Raw genomic sequence first — 27,455 nt, 5'->3', positions numbered from 1 at the left:
GTATAAATTGCATCTAAATACAGTTAGTTTTTTATGGGAAATGTGATATATATTTATGGATGTGTACGTGTTTCCTACACATTACATAATACAATATATCACATTTTATTTATAGACTATTATGATCAGTAATGCCAGAGGTATTAAAGAAAAAGACCTAACTATAAGCTACAAATATCACCGGGGGTGGGATGTACTTTGTGGGATGTCCTCTGTCCTTGTCATATCTGCTTTGGAGAGGCAGATACAGATGCACTTGTTACTAGATTCAGATGCACATCACAACTCACCACAGGTCCCTTCCACAAGCGATTTGTTATCTGTGGTTAATCGTATCTACTAAACTCTATAGAACCTGCAGAACTCGAGAGAATTCATCACCTCAATAACTACAGAAGGGTGTGGGTGATGTGTGGGAAAAGGTAAGATACTATATAGCTTATTGCCAGTGTAATTCAATGTATCTGTTATATTAAGCAATTCCCTAATATTTATGACCAAATCAAAAAAGTAGATGAGAGTAGAGGAGCCACAGGAAAATACAATTCAATAATGCAACCCTTTCACTTGCCAACAATCCCAACTCTGTAGGCTCCATTTACCTAAATGTTGTACCTATTAATTACCTGCCAGGTGTATCTGCTACTTGCCCTCTGTTTGCACTATTTAGTTGACTGCTGCATGCTTTATGTGGATGCTTTTTGATACTATTTATCTGGATGCTGTATCCCTTATTCATCAGTCGCATACAGTAATGTGCAAAAGTTTAAAGCAGGTGTAGAGAAAATGCTGCAAAGAAAGAATTTTTTCAAAAACAGAAGGCGTCTGATTGGCTTCAGATTTATTCTGCAGTTGGACAACAAGCCCAAATATACAGCCAATGTCATTAAGAACTATCTTCAGTGCAATTAAGAACCTGGAAGTGATCATATGACCCCACAGATCCCATGATCTCATCATCATTTGAGTCTTTCTGGGATTATAGGAAGAGACAGAAGGATTTGAGAAAGCTTACATCCACAGGAGATTTGTGCTTGGTTCTCCAAGATGTTTGGAACAACCTCCAGGCTGAGTTCCTTCAAAAACTGTGTGCAAGTGTACCTAGAAGAAATGATGCTGTATTGAAGACAAAGAGTGGTTACATCAAATATTGATTTGATTTAGATCTCTCTTTCCTTCATTCACTTTGTATTATGTTAATAGACAAAAATAACAATAGACAAATATCAACAATTCTATTTTTGAAAGCATTTTTACTTTTCTACATTTTTCCTAAAAGTTTTGCATAGTACTTCATATCCAGAATTTGTTTGATTGTTGTATGCTTTATGTATGTGGATGCTATATGATACTGTTTATGTGAATGATACAGTATATTTCACGATAGCGTATACAGTATTTAAAAATGTTATTTACGAGGCGTGGAGCTAAACTGCAGCCAAGCTTCCTGTTCTTGCTTAAAAGTACCTTTGATTTCTTTCTAAATGCTGACAACTATAACACCTTGCATAGAATATGGGAATTCATGGCAGCCTCTATTCTGTAAGGTAAGGCCGGGTTGTCACAGTTTAGAAATCATTTATATGACTGTTATATGTATGTTTACTATATGTTCCATTTTTTACAACAACAGTAGGACTTATGTTTGAGACTCCACTACTATTACTATGAAATATGTAATTATTGGAAAGGTGGGTAAGGGCTCTTTCACTTTTGTGCTAAGGATTTTTGTTTTCCTGCTTCATTATAGGAACAGGAAAATGGCGCCCGATGGCCAAACGGATCTGCCTTATGACAGAACCGAATGGCGCAGAACTGACCCCATTGAGTACAATGGAGTATGTTTGGTTTCCTTCTGGCCATCCTGCATTTTACAGCATGCAGCACTGATATACAATTCAATTAATGTTACTTCTTATATCCGACTTTTACTCTTAGGAAAATCATGAAACACATTTTGGGGCTATTATTTGCTGTCTGCCTTGTGACAGGTAAGATGATATGTGTATATGATAATATGTAAAGTCTAAAATAATTTCCAATGACTACACTATATACATGTTTGACACAATCTTTTATTTTTTTATAAAATCGTAAATTAAAAAGTAATGGAAAATATGAATATAGAAATAACAAAGGAAACAAAGTGTTACAATTAATAAGTAAGGGTATATTCACATGAAGCAGAAATAAATTGCACGGCAAAATCCTCAGTATTTCCATATCAAAACCAAGTCAAAATTTACACCATTGGTGTGGATTATGACCCCGGATCGGCTACAGATTCGCACCTGATTTTCGCCTGGAAAGCGCGTTTCAAAACTCCCAATACTGCCCGCTGCTGAACCCGGAGCGCAGCTCACACTGGCAGCTGCTACTGAGTGTCACTGCCACTGGTCATGTGATGCCAGTTCACATCACATGATCAGCAGCAGCGTTGTGGATTTTGACTCTGGTTAGTATGCAGAAATACTGTGGAGTTTGCAGCATTTCCGCTACTTGAGAATATACCCTAAAGGGGATGCTATGTCCAAACTGAATGCAAATCTACGTGACCTTAAAGAATGAATATATACACACAGTGCAAATGCAGATAACATATACAGATACAAATGCAGATGATATATATATATATATATATATATATATATATATAAACCAAAACAAGGGGAAATGGGGAATCTACACCTAACCAACCAATGTGAGGAGACCCTACCTAAAAGTGGAGCACACACACTGATGAAGGCAATCTCACGTCAGGAATCTGTGGTGACCCGGACTCTCCCTAGTTGGAAGCAGGGAATGTGGCTACAGTAGATGTTACACAAGTATATGAAAAACTAGATGTACACAAGTACATGAACCACAAATATTCAAGAGATCAGATGTAAAAACACTCCAGTTACAATTGATAACCAAAAAGACTTATCTGAACTAGGACTAGACCATAAGCTGCCGACTTCACAAGAAATGCCTTCAGAAAAAGAACATAACCGGTGTCCTCTATGAGGAGGAGCCGGAATAACAAACTGAGGCTGATTGGCCAGCTGGGATACACACCTCCTAGCTGACCAATCAATCCACACACCAAATGAGAAGCATTTCCATCATTGTCCAGCACCGAAATGAAATTAGCATCAGGTTCACATGGGCCAAGGCTGACGCCGTGAAGTCACCCTGATCCCGATCCTCTAACATGGCTGGCGAGCCGATTCAGGGAATGTCTACAATTTTTCCCACAAACAGCACTACTCTTGTCCACAAGCTGTGTCTAGTAATGCAGTGAATAAGGCTGAGCTGCAATGCCAGACACAGGCAATTGACAAGAGTGGCAGTACTTCTGGACAAAAAAGATACCCTTCTTTGCAATCTTAGACAATCCCTTTAACAAATGTCTCAGTGTTATTTTACCAAAGTGCCGAGATAATATATTTCAGTCTTTGATTAGTGACAACGAACATTTCTCAGTAAAAACAAGAGACTGAACAAGGAAATAAAGAGTTAAAGAAGGCAGATTATAAAGTTAGGAAAATGGGGGAATAAATTATACAAGATCACAAAAAGAGGTTCAGGAAGACCAGCTGACTAGCATGTCAGGCTGATAGCAAAAAGGTAGTTTCAGGTTGTAGAGATCATGAGTAGATGGAGGAATAGTGGTGCATTTAGACATAGCTAGAGTACAGAGGAGTAGGTGGTGTTTACCGCAATTAAAAACCACATCAAAAAACGCATGTGCTTTTCAAAAAGTGAATGGGGTTTTTAATAATCCATGTGTTGTTTTTTTAAAAAAAGCAAGCAGTTTTTTTAATGCAGTTTTTCAATAGAGAAAAACCACAATTAAAAGCTGTCATCTAGCACAGGTTTTTTGGATACCTTTAGGTGGACCACCTAGATAGTAGTAAACAGGATCCACGGGTATAAGGACCCCTTGATCAAGGGAAGTTTCATCTATTTCACTAGTGGAGTGTAAGGAGATGTAGAATAATGACTCCTTATTAATTCTCTTTATATCATTTGGAAATAGGTGATATGGCTGCTTGTTTCCAAATTATTTGTCTATGAAGAGATTGAAGAATTTACCTGCTGTAGGTATTGTTCTCATTTAACTGCTGTCAGGACCGCTTCTAGTGTTTAAGGGGCCCTATTCTGGACTGGTGTGTTACGGTGGCATCCAAGTCATCTAATTGCATACAGTACAAATCAGAGAACTATGCAGCAACACACCAGATGGAGAAGGCAGAAATTCAGATTTTTTTTTTATACAGTGGCATACTTCAGAGGCTTCCATTAGAGATAAACGTATGATGTAGAGCATCAACACAGACAAAAATGACGCATGAACAGAACCTAAATAATTCATTCATAAACTAGGCTTATAAATACCTCCAAATACTATACTCACAAATAGTGTTGTCATACTATGTATTTAGAAAGTAGGCCACCAAATACCACCTGATAACCACCAAGTTCTGTACCACAATACTGTGTGTAACCCTCAAAGTTTGTTGCACAAGTCTGTGTGTAACCACAAAGCTCATGTCCTCTGTTAGAAAATGTAACAAGTATGCTAGTTGACTTAATCTTAGTAAACCTCTGGTCGAGTTCAATATTTCAGAGTCAATTTAAGTCACTGTGCCAAACTCAAGTACTATGTTAAGGGTCATAGCCCCCACTGAAATTTCGACCTTTTTACAAGTGTATTAGGAGCTCAGGCCCACAGATTGCTCCCCCAGTGGTCCAGTCCAACATTGAGAGCAGTTACAAAAGCGTGTCTCTAGCTCTGGAGGACCTGCTTGTCCTGCATTACACAGACAATCCAGTGATAATATTAAGCACTTAAAGGAGTATTTGCAGCTCGGCTTTTCATGGTTAAGATGGGAAAATCCGAAGCTCTGTGCCGACCACCCCTCAGAAAGATCCGAGCGCTGTTTCCGTAGTTATCATTGAAGTGAATGGGAGCTACGGAAACTGCGCTGGGTTAAGAGCTTGGCTATTTCTGTAGGCTCCAGCCAAGTGGCCAGTAACCATGGCAGCAGTTTTCAATCTCAGCTCAGATTTGGAACACCCCTTTAAGGTGTCGCTATACAATGTTGGCAGGACTGGCCAGCCAACTAATGTGTACAGATTTGTCCCGACTCTCCTCAAATAACCTATGTCAGGGCATGTTACATTTCATCATGCCAGATCTTTTTCTTCTCAAGGGTAATAAGTCATCTTCAGACGTGTTTGACATTGGCTTATTCCCCTCTCTGCATTGAGAACACGTACATTCAGCTGAGCATCATTTGTAAGATGTCAGAAGGCATTTGGCCTTTAGCTATCTAATTGTGTATGGCAACTTTCACTTCCAGGTTTCTCAGAATTTAAAGCTCATCACTGGGGGTCCTAGCAGTAGGGCATTCTGTGACCAGATTATTGCTAAGAGTAGAATCCTAGAATGGTAGAGTTGGAATGGACTTTCAGGGTCATCGGGTCCAACCCCCTGCTCAGTTCAGGATCACTAAATCATCCGAGACAGATGTCTGTCCAGCCTTTGTTTGAACACTTCCATTGAAGGAGAACTCACCACCTCCCGTGGTAACCTGTTCCACTCATTAATCACCCTCACTGTCAGAAGGTTTTTTCTAATATCTAATCTGTGTCTCCTCCCTTTCAGTTTCATCCCATTGCTTCTAGTCTTTCCTTGTGCAAATAAGAATATGGCTGATCCCTCTGCACTGTGACAACCCTTCAGATATTCGTAGTCAGCTATTAAGTCTCCTCTCAGCCTTCTTTTTTGCAAGCTAAACATTTCCACATCCTTTAACCGTTCCTCATAGGACATCATTTGCAGACCGCTCACCATCTTGGTAACTCTTCTCTGAACTTGCTCCAGTTTGTCTATGTCTTTTTTAAATCGGGGTGCCCAGAACTGGACACAGTATTCCACATGAGGTCTGACTAAGGAAGAATAGAGGAGGATAATTACCTCACATGATCTAGACTCTATGCTTCTCTTAATACATCCCAGAATTGTATTAGCCTTTTTCGCTGCTGCATCACATTGTTAACTCATGTTCAGTCTATGATCTATTAGTATATCCAAGTCTTTTTCACATGTACTGTTGCTTATCTAAATTCCTCCCATTCTGTATGTGCTTTTTTCATTTTTCTTGCCCAAATGTAAGACTTTGCATTTCTCCTTGTCAAATACCATTCTGTTAGTCACCGCCCACTGTTCAAGCTTTTCTAGATCTTTTTGAATAATCTCTCTCTCTCTTGCTTGAGTACCTTCTAGCAAGAAGAGATTGTCAAAAGCAAACAAACCCTTTAAGGTTCAAAATACCAGCACTAGGCGTGGCCTGACGGAGCCGATGCAAGTCGCATTCTGAGCAGCTCCGCGCTCAAGCCCGATAAATAGCAACCAAAAGCCTGCCCAGGGCATAAAAAACACACACAGAAGCTACAAGGAGGCAGCGGAACTTACCCCCAGCTGATGGCGTCCCGGAGGAGAACCGGGAAGACAGGACCGAAGCGCCTAACAGATTTCTATCCAGCGCGCGGTACGGAGGAGGACAAGATGGCGGAGGCAGCCTGCAGCAGCTCCGGAGGAGAAGAGATGAAGAGAGCGCAGGGTCCGCAGGATACAGCGGTAAGAAAAACCCCTAGACAGCCCGCTCCACAGCGCTCTGCTACAGCAGAAAACTCCCCACATGCCGACACTTCAGTGTACATTAACTCAGCAGGGAGAGAAAGTCCAGAGTCACAGGCAGCCACCGAGACAGAGGAGGAGGGGGGAGGGCAGGCGCCATCCTCTCCACAGGCAGCCCCCTCACACAATAAGGATAAAAGAGCCATAAGTTCCCCCAGCCAAAGCCCTGAAAAAAGGAGGCTAAAGAAAGACCCCCCATCTAGAGTTATTAACCATGTAGAAGAAGAGAGCTCAGAGATAGGAGAAAATACAGATCCACTACTAAATATTGAATGCTCTGACCAAATGGCTACACAGAGCTTTATAAAAGACCTGGTCATTGCTCTAAAAAGCTCTATTAAAAGCGATCTTGCCGACATCAATAGTAAAATAGACAGAAACCTCACTGTCTTGGAAGAGAGAGTCGATCACCTGGAAAATAAAACCGGGGAATTAACCAGCTCACATAACGAGCTTATCGACGCTCACTACAAGCTAGAGGAGGAAGTTAATTATTTGAAAAACAAAATGGCCGACCTTGAAGATCGTAGTCGGCGTAATAACATAAAACTCAGAGGTATTTCTGAAACAGTGAAAACTGAAGAACTAAACGATTTCGTGCAAGAATTAATTAAAATTCTCCTCCCCAATTCAAAAAAAGACGAACGCATCCTGGACAGGATACATAGGCTCCCAAAGCCCAAAAACATCCCCGAAGACGCTCCAAGGGATGTTATCGCCAGAGTGCATTTTTTCCAGACAAAAGAAAATTTGATGAGAGCAGCCAGAAATACCAAAGACCTCCCCCCCCCCTTACAGCAACATTAGTATCTTCGCAGATTTTTCCCAGACTACAATGCTGGCCAGGAAGAAATTCATAAACATAACAAGAGCTCTGAGAGAAAATAACCTAACATACAGATGGGGTTTCCCCACTAAACTACATATTAATAAAGACGGAAAAATCATCACTGCCCTCACCTACGAAGAAGGTTCGCGCCTTCTCAAAGAATGGAACATCCTAGAACCCCAAGAAAGACAACCTTACGTACCCAAAGACTGGTCTCGTAAACAGTACAACAAATCAAACAAAAACAAGACACCCCATCGTTGAATACCATCAAGAAGACCAAATCGCGTCTTTACCCTGGGCACCAACGCATAAAAAAAGCTTGGGCACAGGCTGAACTTTACCCCCAAACTAGACCTCCCTAGGGCCTTAAAACCCAATGAAGGACAGGTCCCTCCAAGTTTATTTCAACTTCAAGTTTCTAACAGCTACATGTACCGACTTTCTCCAGCCCCTCCAAGTTACTCTATTCCCCAGCTCCTTCTCCATGCAATATCTTTACCTGACTCTACACCTGAGGATAACTTCCGCACAAAAACCCAACTCCTTCCTCTCACTCCACTGGACTGGAAATGTTCTGAAAACCTTAAAAATTATCCTAGAGATCCAACCCAAAATTAAAGCAACAAATCAGGAAACAAGATGGACCTGAAAATTACTTCTTTGAACACTAGAGGCTTGAACTCACCATATAAGAGATCCTGCTTATGGAGAGAAGCTATGTCATCGCAAACAGACATCTTATGTGTTCAAGAAACTCATCTAAAAGCTTCAAACCACCCAAAGATTGAACACCCTAGATTTAACAGATGCTTTCTTGCCAACGCACCCAAGAAAAGATCCGGTGTTATGATTGCCGTTAAAGATTCGCTGGACTTTCAGATGCTGGAGGAAATCAAAGACCTGGAAGGTAGATTTCTAATTTTAATATGTAAAATTGAGGGGTTCCTTGTCACCCTGGCCAACATATATGCTCCAAACTCACAGCAAATTAGATTCTTGAACAGGGTGACGAGGAAAATTAGGAAAGTCCAGAGGGGCACTCTGTTGATATGTGGGGATTTCAATGCAATCAATGACAGTTTACTGGACTCCACCCACCCAGACAGAAATAGAGGAACTTGCTTGTCATCTTGGATCCAAAGCAATGAGTTATTTGACATTTTTAGAGTGTTGAATCTTAACTCCAAGGAGTTCACCTTTTACTCTTTCCGACACAATTCATCGTCTAGAATAGATATGTTTCTGGGAGATTTCCATATATTAAACAAAAGTCTAGAAGCCAAAATAGGAGTTACAACCTGGTCGGACCATGCGCCGATCTCGCTGAAATTAAAAGTAGGCCCCCCGGTAACTGTTTCCAATACTTGGAGAAACAACACTTTTCTAATGAAAATCCCCAAATTCCAACAAAAAATTAGAGAAGCATTAAAAGAATATTTTCTATATAATGATACCCCAGATATGTGCCGTTTCACGCTCTGGAATGCACACAAATCAGTTATTAGAGGATCTATGATCCAACAGGGGTCCATTTACAAAAAAGAGAAAAGCGCTCTGTTGAAAACAGCCCTAGAAGAACTGAAAGCCTTAGAAAACCATACCCAGACTGTTCACACCCCCTCAAATAGTAAACTCATAAGAGACGCCAGACTCAAAGTTCGTAACATCCTAATAGATGAATTCGAAAAAAACACAAAACTAATGAAAACCACATATTATACGGAAGCAAATAAGAACACTAAATGGATGGCAAACAAAATCAAACAAAAAAGAGTCAAGTCTAAGATTCCCTTCGTGATAGACCAGACCTCAAAAAACAAAATACTACACCCTAAAGACATAGCAGAACAGTTCAGAAAATTTTATGAAAATTTATATAATTTAAATAAAAACCCTGAAGTCCACCCGCCCTCAGATAAAGCTATAGACTCATTCCTATCAGCTCTACAGTTACCAAAATTAAATGAAGAACAACTAAATAAGATTAACTCCAAAATCACACAACAAGAAATAGGTCAAGTCATAAACAAAACTAAAAAAGATAAAGCACCGGGGCCCGACGGTTTCTCGTGTGAGTATTTTAAAATTTTCAAAGAAACACTAATCCCCCACATGGCAGATATATACAACAAAGCGATGCTCACTGGACATCTCCCTGCCGAGATGCTGCAGGCTACTATTGTAACTATCCCCAAACCGGGGAAAGATCCGACTACCCCTGCTAATTTTCGACCTATTTCTCTTCTTAATAATGACACCAAAATTTATGCAAAAATCCTCTCCCTGAGATTATTAGAAGTTACACCCTATCTCATACACACCGACCAAGCGGGATTTGTCAAGGGAAGACAGGCATCAGACGCCACCCGCCGGCTGATTGATGTGGTTGGAGAGGTGGAGAGCTCTCGTTTGCCTTCTCTGCTCCTAACCTTGGATGCGGAGAAGGCATTCGACAGACTTCACTGGGGGTATGCCTTCTCAGCTTTGGAGAAATTTGGACTTGAGGGAAATATACTATCAGCTATCCATGCTCTATATAGATCCCCGTCGGCGAGAGTCCTCACAAATGGAGTCCTGTCAGACCCATTCCTAATATCCAACGGCACCAGACAGGGGTGCCCTCTTTCGCCTACTCTATTTATATTAACAATTGAACCACTAGCAGAAGCTATTAGACTCAACGAAAAGATAAAAGGGATCCCGCTGGCGGGTAGGGACCAAAAAATAGGACTATTTGCCGACGACATCGTATTGATGCTCTCATCTCCGTTAAACTCACTGAGAGAGGTTTACAAACTTCTACTCAATTTCGGAAAGATGTCATATTATAAAATTAATCCGACCAAATCTAAGGTTCTTCCCATTAACCTTCACTCTAATTTAAAAACAATAATTAAAGAGGAATTCCCATTTGAGTGGGACCCAGGAGGCATCCAATATTTGGGAACGACCATAAATACCCCCATAATAAATATAATGGATAATAACATATCTCAACTTATACAAACTATCCACCAAGATTTGAACAATTTCAGTAAAACAGAACTAACTTGGATGGGCAGAATAGTCACTTACAAAATGATGATACTGCCTAAGATCTTATATATTTTTAGAACTATTCCACTAAGATGTAGTCCAAAACTATTAAAAGAACTACAAAAACAACTTATGTCCTTTATTTGGAATAATAAAAGTCCCAGAGTCGCCGCCACTATTTTATATACCCCCAAAAGGAAAGGAGGCCTAGGAGTTCCCAACATAGCTGCTTACTACGAAGCCAACATCATCCTACAGACAAGACCTTGGGGAACTTCCCAAACAGGAATCAGTTGGCTATCTATTGAACAAAACAGCCTGAGAGGAGGAACCTTAAAAGAACTATTACTGGCAACTTCCTTAAACTGGAGAACTAATCCAATAACAAACCCAATAATAGCAAACACATTAGTTATATGGAAACACATTCTTCAGATCATGGGGGAATTCCTCCCCAGAACATCTATACCCCTTCCATTGGGATGCACAGAATTTGAACCCAACACTATACACACCAGAAGCTGGAGGTTAAAAGGAATCGAAACGATTGAGGACTTAGCTGAGGGAAACAAAATGAAAACCTTTTACCAACTCCAAAACGAGTATGGGCTACAAGGAGGAGACTTTCTTCTATATTCCCAGCTTAAAAGCAGATGGCCTACTTTGACATCTCGAAGAACCTCCTTACCTAAAATACTAACAAATCTCCTCTTCAATCCCTCGCCGCACAAAACTCCCCTGAAAGATATTTACGAGATATTTTGCGGAGAATCCAGCTCACAGCCCAACCAAAAGAAAAGAGCGCATACCCTGAATTGGGAAAAAGAAATAGGCAGATCATATTCTATAGAACAATGGAACCATTCATACAAATGGGCAAACAAATCATCTTTATGCGCTACATTAATAGAAGTTCACTACAAGCTATCTACCCGTTGGTATAGATCCCCGGTGAGGCTGGCAGATTTCTTTCCTGAATCCTCAGATTTGTGCTGGAGAGATTGTGGGAGAAGAGGCTCCCTTCTGCACATATTCTGGAGTTGCCCAAAAATTAACGAAGTATGGAGAGAGCTCCTACAACTCTTAAAATCAATGACGGGAGTTGTTATCTCATTTGAGCCGGATATGCCTCTACTCCTGCTGGGGGTAGAGGGAGTGCCCCCAAAATCCAGAAAACTCATCACCCACTGTTTGATGACATGTAAGCTCCTGATAGTGAGAAACTGGAGATCTCACCACATACCTTCCCTAGGGGATATAACACAATTGGTGTCAGAACACATGAATATGGAAAAAATTCACGCTTTAAGAGAAAATAAAATACCTGGATTTGTGGAAACATGGGACCCTTGGATAAAACGCTTCTACCCACACCAATCTTTATTAAATTTAAAACCATAATATCTCCATCCAGAACATCCGGTACGGGAAACCAATGCATTTACAGAGAAGGAACAGAAGGAGAAAAATTTTTTTTTTTTTCCTTTTCTTTTCTTGACTTTCATACCCTTTGTGTATTCTAAGAATTTGGAAGATTCCGCTTTGCTCAAGCATGGACTCCCTTCCCCCATGGTTCCCCCCCCCCCCTCCCTCTCCCCCCCCCCCTCCTACCCTTCCCACCCCCGTCCCTCAACCCCCACCGTTATCACATGTTTGTGAGATTTCAATACACAACAAAGTATCCCACAAGGAAGTTGTGCTAATCCCATATTAATGATGTTCATTATGTTATCTTATTAATCTTTACTTAAACATTATATGGAATGTATGACCCTGTCTCTATACGATTGTTACCTAACTTTCTACGTTAATAAAAATTGATTGAACATTAAAATACCAGCACTAAAGGCTTGTCTTATGAACACACCAGTCCATATGCCCTATTAGTTGCATGTGTTTATGTGGTGGATTTGTGAGAATACACAATTGAAATCAATTACCCTTTTTTTGCATGTATATTTCTTACGCGAAAAAAATAGAACATGCGCACCAAAGGGCCCTATAGAATGCAACAGAAAAAAACACTGACCTCATTTGGCTAATCTGGACCTCATTAGGCTAAATAGCCTTTTAAATCAAGGTGGGTGGGTGTCCCTTGGTCATGTGAACATGCCCTGCGTGTGCAAAAAAGGACAGTACAATGCGCCGATATGCACGAAAAAGCGCCTCATTCTCAGTGCAAATGCGTTGTGCTGAGACATGTGCAAGAACATATACGCCCATGTGAAGGAGCCTTTACAGCTATGGTACACTTCTCTGTGTGCATTATTTTTAAACTATGTAATACATACCTGGGCCAAATCCATGAGAGTAGCTGCCTTTCAATATGGCTAAAAAAGTGAGGGTTTCCAGGAAGCACATATGCCCAAATATGTACAGGGTCGTCATGGGACAACTTTTCTAAGAGGATAACAGTGTGATGGATTCGGGTCATACTATTGCCTAATGACAGACCTCTTATTCTTTTTATTCAGGACTTCCACAAAACTGTGATGGTATTGTAGACTGTCCTGAGTCTCTAGGTACGTTATGCTATAATTTACTGAACTTGTCAATGTTGTTTGTGATGCGTCAAAAACCTGTCCTGACAAATACAGCTAATAAAGCTGTTTTGTGGCACTAAATTATTGATGACCAATCCTCAGGGTCCACCACTAAGGATCCCCGCAGATTAGTTGAGCGCCACTGTCACTTTAGTCCATACAAGGCATTGTATGTGACTGTGCCCGATATTGCAGCTCAGTCCCATTCAGTTGGGCATGTTCAGCATGCACACCCGATCCTTTTGTTCTACCTGGAGATAGACCGACACTAGAGGAGTCTGACTATGTGTTTCTTCAATCTCCCCACAGAAATCACATGAACCTTTCAGCCAAACCGAGCATTTGACTAAAAGCTACTGAAGGTGTATCTTTAGTCGTAATGTTGGAGGTACCAATTGCTTCTCATACTAATCTTCATTTATACAGTTATATCCATTTTAACCCGGAGATACTCTTGAGAAATCTTCCCTTTTAAGCTCGCAGGACAAGGGTTAATCTGGTAATTGCTCTCTAGAGGATGTTCTCATCCTTTGATTTGGGCACACAGGTAACCTGTTGGCAGTAGAAGTGAGAGCACAGCTGCTATAAACCAGTGGACCCATTACCAAGTGTGGACTCCATATGTTTAGATACAGATGTAGCAAAGTGTAACTGAAAGCTGATAACTTGCTAATATCATGTTATCCTATCTTAACAAAACAAAAGCCATATAAAAGCTGTTGAGAATGCAAGAAAAACTTCTGTACCATAGTCTATTTTACTACGTAATTAAGTGTCAAATTAAACTTTGCTACATCTATAATCAAAAATTAAAGAGGTCTGTACCAGACAACTAAGTACTCGCGTGATGGGGGTATTAAGGGTAAAACGGGTGAAGAATCAATCACAGAAAATTAGTCTCAAAATTACTTCATAGTAACATAACATAGTAACATAGTGGGTATAGTTGGCTAGGTCATCAGTATTTCATGGATGAGAGTCCATTACTTTGGACCCTCCTCCATCGGCTGATCATTAGACCCACTGTCAGTGCAGCATGCCGGACATCGTCATCAGTGGTCCGAGGAGGAAGCCGGAGCACCGGCTTAACTCGCATTGAAATCAGTGTGAGCGCTGGGCTTCACCTACACTTCCTGCTCAAGACAGGACGTGACATCCGGACCATGGTCCTAACCTAGTTTAAACACTACTCCAACCTTCTAGCTAGCTTCTTTCACAGCACAGCTGCACCCTTCGCATTGAGATGCAGCCCATCCCTATAGAAGAACCTGTAGCCATTTGTTTACATCCCTAATCTCCGGCTGCCTTTCTTATGTGGCACGTGGTACAGGTAGTATATCAGAAAATGCTACTTTGAAAAGGTCCTTGCCTTTAGCTTACATTCTAGGTCCCTGAAATCGTTTTTAAGAACCTTCCACCTACATCTAATTTTGTCATTGGTGCAATGGAAGGTTTCCCATTGAACACTTGCTGATCCTCCTGACCCAATGCGAGGCATTTTTAACACAAAATGCCTCATATGTGCATGGAAATCACATGTTCTCAGTCTGATATCGCACTCGCCCGTGTGAAATTGGCCTCAGGAAGACAACACACCATTCGACAGTCCCGATGAGATTGCCCTGTCTGTCCCCCTAATAATTGTGTCCTCCACCACTAGGACCTGTCTAGCCTGCCCTGCTCTCCTATTCCCCTCTTCCTGGAGCAGACCTCCTACTGAGGGTCAGAGGCCATGCCGTGCTGTAGCAGTGCTAATCCTGTAATGGCATCCCCCTCCTCTACCAACTTTGCAAACTATTGGGGGGGGTGCTAGTTCAGAACTAGTGACCCTGGATCTCTTCCCTCTACCCCTCCTAACTGTCAACAAGCTAGCTGGCTGATTGTCCTGCACTCCCAAATACCATCCACCCCCACATCTACCCTAGTGAGTGCCTGCTCAGTGTGCAGCAAACTCCTTTGCATATTGCCACTCGATCTCCGTGCTGAAAGCTGCACATTTAGATCCAGGATCTGGGCTTCCAAACATGCAATGCGCTCACATCTCGTACAGCGGTATACACCTTCATATCACAGAAAAAGGCTATAATTACTGATGCAAGGGTAGGCTAAAATACCATTTTCCAGCAGAATGTGGACAAGCCAAAATGTTATGAAGGAAGCATAGCCGCCCTCTACGATTTTTGAATAGATGTATCCCTTCTCTATGATTAGTGTGTACTGCTAGTGTAAGGACTTGCAAGATAAAAAGGACTTTTGACATGGGCTGCGAGCTTGTATAGTTTGGCCAAAATATTAAACAATACCTTGGATTTATCAGTATTTGTCATTACTTTTACAGTAAGCTGCTGGCTGGGGGAGCCTGAGGTGTCAGGTGTGAGAGGGAAACCCCTACCATGAGGCAACCTAAGCTAGTCACCTCAGGCGGCAGTCTGCAGCACTTCAGAGGGGTGGTACCTAGCCAGTAAGTCACCGACCTGGTAAAGAAGACCAGTATTTTTTTTTTACCAGCCATACAAACGACGCAACCCGACATCATCAGGCAGGGAAGATGGGGGGACTGCCATTTCTCACTTTGCCTCAGGCAACAGAAAGGTTTGGGGCATCCCTGAGAATGGGGGTATCAGTAAGAGTATGGGGTGTCAGTAATAGCCTGTAAGCATGCCTGGTATCAGTAGTATCAGTGGGACTGACACTCTTTGTATGCCTTATCTATGTGCAAGTATATTACTAAGCCGTCCCTCCAATATGTAGTAGGTGGGTGAGTGGCTGTACATCACTATATTCCACCTGGGCAATGTTCCTCATTATAGCAACTTACCTGTTCTGCATGCTGCTGGGAGGTGGTGTCTATACCTGCCCTTGTGTTTTGTATTAGTATACCAGTAAGTATGGCCGTCCTCTGTGAGTTGTTAGTATTATAAAAGCACGCAGATAAGGCAAGGTGAACCATGCTGGCTAACAGCCTTATTGAACACGGCCATACCGTTAGATCTGGCCGGCTGCCCAGCACCTTCTAAGTATACCACATAAAACACTGACACCACATTCTCCGGCAACATCATTGCATGACATTGTGGTCTGTCCACATCCTGCTGGAAACTGGTATATTTAACCTGCCTTTGTATTAGTCAGTATGGCCTTTTTCCTAAGTGAAAGGACCCCCACATAAGTTTATCAGTTTTTCTTAGTAAAATGCTTCTTGCCCCAGTGTGTAGAGGTAGAGAAATGGTGCGAGATAAGAACACATAACAAGATCTGATAGATACCGGATAAACTGCATGCTTGGATTAAACAGCTAGTCAGAATTGTATCAAAGATAACAAAGTGAGAAATGGAAATCTAAACACCCACAACTTTCTGATTCTCACTTTCAGAAGACTGCTATTTCCATCAGTGGTCAAGTACTGTAAAACAAGGCGATACAGACTGATATAAAATGCTATCTAGTTTGTTATAAACATAAACAAGATATTGAAACAAACCAAGTCATGATTAAAGTGTAAGAGAATAAGGGTGGTTTCACATCTGTGCTCGGGGTTCCACTTTCCTGTTTAGTTCAGGGAGCAGGAAAAGGGAATCCCCGTGGCCAATTGACTCCGTCTCAGGCCAAAAACAAACAGAACAAAATCCAAAATAGTGTACTTGGTTGTCTTGAAAAAAGTGTCTTGCTTTTTTATAAGGGCTTCTACCCACAGCGTTTTTTTAACACTAATATCGCTGCGTTTTTTCAATGGGACTTTCTAATGTTAAAATCGCATCGCCCAAAAATCGCAAGTTTGTGCTTCTGCGATTTTTGCGTGATGCAATTTTAACATTAGAAAGTCCCATTGAAAAAAACGCAGCGATATCGCAGTGTTAAAAAACGCTGGTGAGTAAAAGCCCTGAAAGTATTCGTGCCATTAAATACACATTTCAAACCCTTAGGCTGCCCGTCCACGGGCAATGCGGTATCCGGCGGCGGATCTCCGCCGCGGGAGCTGCCTCCTCGGAGCAGGAGCCGGCAGATGGATCTCTGCCGTGGGAGCCGCCTCCCAGGAGCAGGAGCCGGCAGACGGATCTCTGCTGGTCAGCCTCTCTGACAGAAAGGCTGACCGTGGAGGACCGTGGAGAATCGCGGAAAATGCTGCGATTTGCCATCCGCGAGCAGAGAATTGCAATGATTCTCCGCTCGTGGACAGGGGGAAGCGCTCTCCATAACTACGCTATGGAGAGCTTTCACTGCGCTCCCCACGGCCGGATTATCGCTGCAGGGAACGCAATTCAAACTCGCCCGTGGACAGGCAGCCTTAAATGGGTTCTTGTTCACCTCAATATCCACTCCATACACTTCGATTTAAATAGACTATTCACATCAATTTAAAACAACAGCAACTGAATTTTAACCCTATGAGCACTCTCTATATATTCTAATGGGAAATACCTTGTCCCTATAGCAAAAATCCTGTATATATCCCAAATCCAAGACAATACAGTGCGTATGCATGATTCAAAACTGGAATGCATTTTATTTTCAGTGCATTTATTTAATTTATATTGGGAACTGTAAATAAATATTTTTGTTTTTGTTTATAATTATATTTTTCTTTTCCCCAAATTAAGACAATTTCTATTACATATTCACACAGCTGATTCTATCTCTATTGAACCTCATAACTCAATGTTAGCTCAATGCTCGCGCTACGGAATTCCACTGCATGCGCTCTGGCCCTCCATCCAGGACGCGTATGGCAGATCCGGAGTGGTAAGAATGGGGGTTTTGGGAGGCGCCGTGATGGACTCCACAGTGATATTCCGCTGGCGGAGTCCGTCATGGCCGTGGACATGAGCCCTAATTTATAACAATTTATTTGATGGAAAGACAAGGAAAAATGTAGCTATTAGTTCCTCTTATTAGTTAGTTATGCAGAATGAAAGGTCACACTGGCTCACACAGGAGGGTTTTTTTAAGTGCGGCAATGCACTACGTAGTGCATGTGATCTGACTATGAAAGAAGATGTGTTCACGGATAACAAAAGAACAAAAGAGCATAAGATAAAAAGGTTTATTAACTGTAACTCTACCAATGTAATATACATGATAGAATGTATCCAATGGAATATTCAATATGTAGGGTGTACCCTTATGTGATCTGACTATGAAAGTAGATGTTTCATTGGACATTGTCTTCTACTATTAAATATAGTTCCTTTGCTGTAATAATGAAATGCCAGGATCCAGCTTCGGCAGCCCGTACAAATAAGACAGCTGTCGGTCAAATGCTTGTTCTTTTGATAGCTGTCTCGCCCTACACCCCCATACACATGCATGCTCAGCTTGGCCAGGCGTGCAAGTGTTTTGTATGTGATGAGGTGAGAAAAGCAATGCCAGACTGCTTCCGCAGTGGCTTATCTCCGAAAAACAAAATGATCTTTATCTCCCCAACATCAGTCAATCAGGTAAGAGTCTGCAGGCTGCCGCACACTAGAGGATTGGCCAGTCCTGCTGAAATCAGGTGGCTTGTCTGATATCCATTTGATGTGTATGGCCACCATTAGATGGGGGGGGGGGGTAAATAGATTTTTTTATTATAGATAATCCCTTTAAACTAAGAGCCACAACTGCTCCTCAGACCCTCAGTAAACCGCTGATTTTAACTAAGGAAGATTCTGCTGGCTGCACATGTAGTATGAGATGAACTGCCATACATGGGAAGCTCAGGTCCTTTAGCAACTCTTCACTCCAACTCATACAGTGCAGTAATCCCCTTGATGACATCCATATGCCTTAAAATGTCCTCATGGGTTAAACCCTATAAGAAAAACACACAATTATACTACAGATTTCTATGAAAAAAATGTATTTTATGTTAAAAAATGTTGTGTGTGTCATTTGTAAATGGAACGTCTTCTCCTAGATGCAGACTGGAACAACGGACTCTTCTGTCACTCAATTTTCAACACAGAAAAGCGATTACTATATGTGAATTGTTCTTGGTTGCCATATGCATCTTCTGTATCACCAACAACCACAGGATACAAGTTACATCTGGTGTGGTAAGTCGACTCAATGCTAGACTAGTGCCTACATTTTAGAATAGGCAAAGCCAAACTTCTACAACATAAAAGCCGGATTTAGGGGATTTGCTGGGGAACCAAGGACAGATGTCTCAGTGCCCTCATAATAGTGGTAGCAGCCACAGTCAGTTATATTGCACTTGTTTCACAGCCATGTCTTCTCAATACTTGCTTGTGCTATTCCCCCACCCTTTGCCCACCTATGTCCTAGAGTGCATATAAGCTATCAGGAAGTCTGTCAAACCCGTACCATCTAATAACAGTGATGAAGATTCACAGGTTACTACATGATTTACTAGTAAGCGTTTAACTAGAAGAGGGAGGTCACAAGCACACTGACCTATGGGAATACAGTTTTCTGTTGAAGAACAACTTGGTAGTCAAAAATCAACATTTACGAGTTCCACTATGAAGTCTACCAGTAAATTGCAATGCACTGTTTGGCCGCCACTGCTCTAGGTCAGGGTTTCCCAACTCCCATCCTCAGGGACCCCCAACAGGTCATGTTTTCAGGATTTCCTCAGTGTTGCACAGGGGATGTAATTATCATCAGTGCCTCAGACATTGCCACAGGTGTTCTTACTATAGGATATCCTGAAAACTTGACTTCCTGGGGGTCCCTGAGAACTGCAGTTGCGAAACACTGCTCTAGAACACGGTGATGAGTTCCTCAAACATATTAGCCTGCTTTCATATTTATGTTAGGGCTAAGTTCAGGGTTTCCATCTCTCTACTCCGTTTTTGGAGCAGAGAAACTGATGTAAAACTTAGACCGGTTTCACATGGGGGAGAAGGATGTGTGAGATTTGTGCATTGCGAGATGCACTAATTTTGCACAAATATGAAACCCATTACTATGAATGGGGCCATACACATGAGCGATTTGTTCCTGCATGGCACCACGATGTAAATTCCCCATTCATGCAAGGCGTTTTCATTTGAAAACAGTCTCACGTCATTTTAGGGAAGAAGCAATCCTCTGGTGTGGCTGTCACAGCAGCAGCAGAGGATCTCACAGTTTTTCCCAGTGCTTTCAATGGGGCTGGCTTTGCTGCCACCAGCCCCATTAAAAACCAATGGGCACTGCAACGCTAGAGCACGCAGCTAGATAGAACATGCCGCTATTTGTTTCTCGCATAGCATTATATCGTGGTGCCATGTGGGAAAAATCGCTCCTGTCTATGACCTCATTTAAAAGAATAGGGTTCATATTTGTGCAAAATTTGTGCGCCTCGAAACGCACATATATTGCGTGATTTTATCGCCCATGTGAAGTCAGCCTGAAATAAACTGATCAGTTTTTCCCCCATTAATTTCAATGGGGTTTAAAAAAAAAAAGCAGAATGCTTTCAGTTTGCTTCAGTTCCATTTTACTTCAGTTTTTTTTTACTGGAACAGTATTTTCTTATGAAATGATATTAAAAGAATTGTTTCCAAAAAATAACCCCAGCCCTAATGTCTTATTTAAGTTGCCTTCACATCTGTGTTGGAACGTCCGGTCGGAAGCTCCATTGCAGATGCGGCGCAAAATGGCGGAGCTAGCAATGCATGCAGCACTTTTTATTGTGGTTAAATGGCAGGCAGCTGAGCGAAAACCGAACGGACCTCTTAAAATTAATGGGGTCCGGTCGATGCTGTTTGGTTCCCGCCATAAGACGGCCTGTTCACCTAGGGGATTCCCCTTTCCTGCTTCCCGAATGGACGGTGCTGAGAAATGTTTGTCTGGGTGCTGCTTCCTCAGGGGTGTTAGCAATTACATGTAGGGTCTCTTATGAAAGAAGTTGACTGTAGTGAGAGGAACCCTAAAGCTTTTAGGTAAAAGGATTAAACTGATATATTTCATAAAGTAACAAATTGATATCTTTTTTTATTTTCAGGCCTGAGTTTCTTGACTGTGAAGTGATTGATACCAACGACACCTCTATCAGAATCCGGAAAGAGAAACTTCAAGTTGATCTGGTGACAAATATTTGGGTGTCACTTCAGATTTCTGAGCAGCTCTGTGTGAAAACAAATAATTTCTCAATTGTACCTGAAGGTTTGTCTTCAAGACTTTAGGATAAAATGGTTATTTCTGCAGTAACTTGTTTAGGCTGCTTTCACACCTGCATCAGGGGTTCCATTTTCGTGCTCCGTTCGGGAAGCAGAAAAGAGGGAATCCCCTGGCCAAACAGGTCCGTCTTATGATGGAACCGAACAGCGCCGAACGGACCCCATTGACTATAATGGGGTCCATTCAGTTTCCGCTCAGCTGCCCATCATTTTACCAGTAGAAAAAGCGCTGCTTGCATTGCTATTCCGGTATTTTGTGCCGGATCTACGATGGAACCTCTGAACAGAGTCTCCAACGCAGATGTGAAAGCAGTCTTACAGTACTCGTTTTAGTTTGACAGGCGCTTGACCATGATTATCACGGCCGCATAACAGGACTAAATGATGCCTATGTGAAGAAGTCCTAATAATTAGGGCCCTGCGGCTTAAAGTTATGCCTCTGCTTTCACAGTGTTTGTTTCAGCATGTGCCATAAACATGATAATAAACTATATACTATCATGTACCTTGACATCACTCTTAGTCCTCATGTCCACAGGCACGCATGGATTCCGCATGGGGAGTCCCGCACAGAATCCGCCCATGCCTGCTGTCGGCAACCCTGTGTACCTGTCCATGTCTTGAAGTTCTGTACTGTGGATGTGTGCAGAAGTGCCGACTGACGCGCTGGCATAAAGTGCAGTACAGATTTTGGTTTTTAAATCTCTTGCTCTTCCCGCGGAATCTGCGGCCCGTCTGCAATGTCAATCGCAGACAGGCTGCGGGTCGGGCGGCTTCCATTGACTTAAATAAAAGCCGTCTGTGTGGGAACCGCAGTAAAATAAAGTATGCTTCAATTTTTTTTATCTGCGAGCGGAAACCGCAATTGGTTTCTGCTCGTGTACATGAAAAATCATTTTTCCATAGCATGTTATGGAGGGATATAACTGCAGAATCCGGAGTGAAACGCCGACTCAGGACTCCGCAGCAAAAATCCACCTGTGAACATGTAGCCTTATTGTTTCACTGTAAGGCTATATTCACACTGGCGAGCGCAATATCAGAGAAACTCGACCCAATATCGCACTTGCCTATGTGAGTTTTTCATGGTGATGCAAAGTGTTTTTTATTTTAAAAAAAATCACATTACATTGCTTATGTGAAATTGCAATTTTCAGGCGTGTGTTTCACGCATGTGAAAGGATCTCAAGTGTACCCATCGCACTTGCATGCATATCGCATGGTATTTGAGTGCCATGTGATGTCTTCCAAGGTCCCATTGAATAAGCCCTTACTTTACTTTTGTCATTACTCTTGTTCTGTGACATCACCGTCTTTTATTCCCCATGTATAGTGATATCACTGTTTATTCTCTCTGTGCTTTGCAGTGTGATGTCACATTGACAGTGCAGCCCTTTACCTTGATAGGCATCTGATGGCACTGAGAAGGGGTTAATCACAAATGTGTTGCACAGAAACCAAGGGCATTTAGATAATTAATTGTTACGAATAAAATGACTGTTATTTGCTATGTGGTCATTATGAATGATACAGCGTGTTTTGGCTGTGGATATTAGTATGGGGCACGGTGCATGACAGCTGGAGATACATTGAATGCTTAATTTTTCATTCCAGTGGATTGTCGGTCTCCAAATATCCAGCATGCAGTTCATTCAGGAAACTTCTTAAGATTCCAGCTAGATAAAATTGGACAAGTGAGATATCGGGAAGTCACATCATCACAGTGGCATATAGTAAGTGGTGAGAACAGTGATTGACTCCATGATGACCAAGCGATGACCCTACTAATTGCTCCTTAGATAACTAATGGTAATGCATTGCTTTATATTTTTAGTTGGAGGCCCCAAGATGCAGATAATTGCAGGAACTGGGAAAGTTTCCAATGGCCATTTTTAATAGCCAATAGAATGTATTCAATGACATCCACGATAGATGTACATGTGGCGAAAATTTCCCTGCAGATCCACAGTAAATCTGCAAGTGTAATAAGCGGCAGATTTCACGAAGGATTTCGACCGCAAAATCTGCAACAGAAAACCGTTTTTGAGATGTTACAAACCACAAGACAGGTCAATTTTTCCGAAATACAACAGCATGTGGAAGAGAGTTTTTAAAATATCCACATGGCTGGCTCTGTGCTCACATCTGGATGGAAAATCCACTGCATTTCTACTACGTATGCATTTACCCTTAACCCTTTCCAATCCACTGTCTGACGTCTGAAGACATTATGATTTAAGGCTGTACAGCTCTGATGTTGGAAGACGTCCGTTGGGGTTCTCTTACTGTATATTGCCAGCCTCTCTGCTGTCGGAGCCTATCCAATGTGTCACCTCATGCAGTACTGGCTTTAGCCAGCAGATAGCGCCGTTGTATAATGGCAGAAAAAGAGTAAGCCCCCTAGGAAAACCAGGATACAAATTGGATTGGAAAGGGTTAAGCCAGATTCACATGAGACTAAGCGCATTCACACGCACATTTTGTGCTGCTTTTTTGCACAGTTGGTGTTGCACTTTTGCACGCATACATATTATACTGTCTTTTTTGCGCGTGAATGACCTACGTGATTGTGCGCGCAAAATAAAATGCAATAATGCTCAGATTGATTTCAATGAGCAATAAAGTTTATTATGGGTTAGTTGGTGCGTGATACACATCAAAATAAAACATGCTGCATTTTTTTTGCTACATGACCGACATGCGATGCATAAATACACACGTGAATAAATCCATAGAAATCAATGAGCTTTATCCACTGTTTAGGATGCGTGTAAGGGCAACTTCACATGGGCATAAGCGCAATTTTGCCACACAAACATGCTGCGTGTTTGCATGGATTAATGTACTAACAACCGTATGTTTACGGTGTAGATCCAATATATATCCAGTCTAGAATTGAATTCAGGCTAGTCTAAATCTTCAATAATAGGGAACATAGTTACATGAAGCTCTTATGACTTTTCTCCAACTTTGCAACATTGTTTTTTCTTAAAGGTGTATTCCAGGACTCTGCCGACTTTATCTATTGATCGCCAGCAGGTCATCAATAGATAATTGGCAGGTACCTGCCAGTTGATCAATGCTGATCAGCTGATTCCCAAGGCCGCTGTCACTAGGTCAGGGCAGGAAGCAGAAAGCACTGACCATAACACAGCAGACAGGATTTGTAATGCAGACGCAGCTCTCGTTGAATTCAATGGGATCTGCGCTGCAGTACTAATCCAGACCTCTGCACTATGATCAGCACCTTCTGCTTCCTCTGCTGACCATAGTGATAGTGGCAACGGGAATCAGATGATCATCGGGGATCCAAGCGGCAGGTCCACACCGATCATTTATTAACCTTCATCAATAGAGAAGGTTATCTAAGTCCTGAAATACCCCTTTAATTACTGCATTCAAAATGCTAAACTGAAGCAACAGTACAAATACTAATGCAAGATCTTATAATAGAGCGTCAGGGTGGTGGCTACAATGATGTATGTGAGTTCGTCTTCGGGAACTTTCCTTCAAACCTTCTAGTCTTCTGCCACTCTCACACATGCGTTGAGATAAACACTGATTGAAACCACAGCATTTTACCGCGATTTCGAGTGGCATTTTGTACCACGCATGGTACAGTGATTCTCAGCACTTTTTAACACACCCCATTATTGCGATGGGTGATGAGGTCCATTAAGAAAAACAAAAATGCTGAAAAACAGAACAGACAGCGCTCAAAAATTGCTAGAAACACTGTGTTTGAGCGCAGGTCTGCAAGGTCCCATTGAAATTAATGAGAGCCTTGTCCCACGATTAGTGCGGCGCTCGGGACGCTGCGCTAATCGCAGTAAAAAATGGACGGTGTGAGAGCTGCCCTTTGATGATCCTCAGAGGTTTCAACAGTACCCTCAATGGGGCTGTATTTACAGGTGGTGCTGCCCTAGGTACAGAGTCTGAATGCACCCCGCATAATGCTGGGTTGACACTGCATTTTACTGTGTGCCAAGCCTTTCTGTCCCAGAATTCCATCTGATTCGCTGGAAATTAGAACACTCCATTGTACCATAGATTTTAATTTGTCAAATGGACTCAAAATAGATTAGACTAAATAGATCAGGTATGCAGATTCTCACATCTCCCTGTTCCTTTAGTCTCCATTGCTTAATAAACTTGACCCTTGGGAGATTTGCCGGCTCCAGGAGGTCTCCTCTTTTTCTAAGAGTTTTCCAGATGTTCCAGGGAAGTTGACAAGTAGGCAATAATAGTGTCACACACAGTGCACGCATATATATTTACAAGTATACTAATGTGTATATATACTTGTAGATTTAATCACAAAAAATATATATATGTTTGTCTGTATATTGTGACAACTTGGGGGTTGATAGCTCATCGGATCACCATCTTTCCTCCACCTAGATGGGTGGTGGCAACTCAGTAACCCACATACAGGCCAGAATTGATGGTAAAACTCAGGAAGTCTATTTATTTTGGTAGCATAATAGACAACAAAGGTAACGATCCCTGCACTGTTGTTAAAGTCACAGTATAAACATGCATCGAACAACAGAATTTCTAGCCGTCTGGCTACTAACTCACAGAGGATTGCATCTCCTATCACACTGGTCTAGAACCTGAAAAAGTTCTAATCAGAATGCGTCTATGAAATAATTCTATCTTCATTAAAAAATGAGATATGGAAGGTGAAATCAAACTCACCTGGTGCTCGAAGGGTTAACCCTGCACTGGGAAAACCCTCCGGCACCCAATGTCCACGATAGCGTGTAGAAGTTTCTGATAGTCCGATATCCACCAAGCGCTGAAGAGACGTCCAGGGTTTACAAGCTAGTCTGGGTCACCAGAATCCAGTCATTAAAGATCCATAGTAAAGTGTTACATTTACCCCGCCCTACAGAGGACTAGGAATATAAACGTCTGTCGTGTAAAGTAATTTAATTCATAGCCATTCATTTCAGCACCTATATGTGCCTTTCTCAAGCTTAAAATACAAACCTTAACATCCTAATATATAAACATAAGTATTACTCACAGCAAGGTTTCACTCGGCGGCACCTCGAGGTAACTCATGACGTAATTGCTAGGTAGGGACTCCATTCCCTCTAACATAAACCATCACATGACCTTATTTATTATGAAAACAAAGGTTTGGTATGGTGTTAGCCAGTAGAGCAAAATGTGATTGTTCCCAGCAAGAGAAACCAAGTAATCTTGTAGATATGATACCTTTTAGTGGCTAACAAAAATACATGATGTAATAGTGAGCTTGCGAACCTCTCGGACTCTTCGTCAGGCAAAAACTGGAATAGATCTGAAGAGACGTGAATATTTATATATACTTATAACACACATACTTATGACAAGGCACAGACATGGATGTGATTGGTTTGCACTTAAAAGGAATACTGCAACAGAAACAAACTTTTTTGTCTAGGCACTGATAAAGGAGTGAAAGTTTTATGGTCCCTGAATTACTGTTGGGGGGTCGTCAGGCCAGGAATGCTACAAGAGGAACGCAAACATTTTTAACTAGACACTGATAAGGGATTATAAATTTATGGTCCCTGAATTACTGTGGATGGGGGTTTTCACCAGGCCAGCAGTCTTATCTGTATTATAAATGCCTCACACTTCCCATTCACGCATACATCCTGGAGAATAATTTAACCTAGTATTCAGAGTGTCAAAAGTTGTTATCAATTTATATTCCCAAATTCTTCTATGGTTTTGTGACTTGAAACCATCCTTCAATATCAAAACTCTCATATCTCCTATGTCATGTTCCTGGTTAGAAAAGTGCTCGGCCACAGGTAATTTTCTATTTCTGTGATTAATTGTGTGGCGATGAGACCTCATCCTCTCTTTCAGTTTTTGCCCTGTTTCTCCGACATAAAGACTCCCAACAGGACATTTACTGCACATGATCAGGTACACAACATTGGACGAGGAACATGTGAATGTCCCTGGGATCTTATAGTCCTGCTGTGTGTTGGGGATTTGTATCCTGTCCATGGTCCGTACATGTGAGCAGGTCTTGCAGCTCCTTACATTACAGGGATAAGTTCCTTTTTGTGTGTCAGAGGGTAATGCACTCCTGATTATAAAGTTCCTCAAATTAGACGGTTGCTTGTAACACAGAAGGGAAGGGTCTGGGAATATGGTTTTCAGACGGTCATCCTTGTGTAGGGTATGGTGGAGTTTCTTTGCGGTTTTTCTTAGTACCTCCAGTTGCGGATTGTAGGTGGAT

General features: G+C 41.8%; 1 long non-coding RNA gene across 1 annotated transcript; it reads left to right on the top strand.

Annotated features, from left to right (window-relative positions):
* Positions 1–289: 289 nt before the first annotated feature.
* Positions 290–19,045, top strand: LOC136626917 (uncharacterized). The gene is made up of 4 exons (XR_010792712.1): positions 290–422; positions 1,939–1,991; positions 13,034–13,081; positions 18,997–19,045. It is a non-coding gene; the product is annotated as an uncharacterized lncRNA (long non-coding RNA).
* Positions 19,046–27,455: the final 8,410 nt, after the last annotated feature.

Source organism: Eleutherodactylus coqui, chromosome 5, assembly GCF_035609145.1.
Source record: "Eleutherodactylus coqui strain aEleCoq1 chromosome 5, aEleCoq1.hap1, whole genome shotgun sequence".
Classification (NCBI taxonomy): Eukaryota; Metazoa; Chordata; class Amphibia; order Anura; family Eleutherodactylidae; genus Eleutherodactylus; species Eleutherodactylus coqui.
The sequence above is the reverse complement of the archived record's forward strand: the minus strand, read 5'-3'. Positions and strand labels throughout refer to the sequence as shown.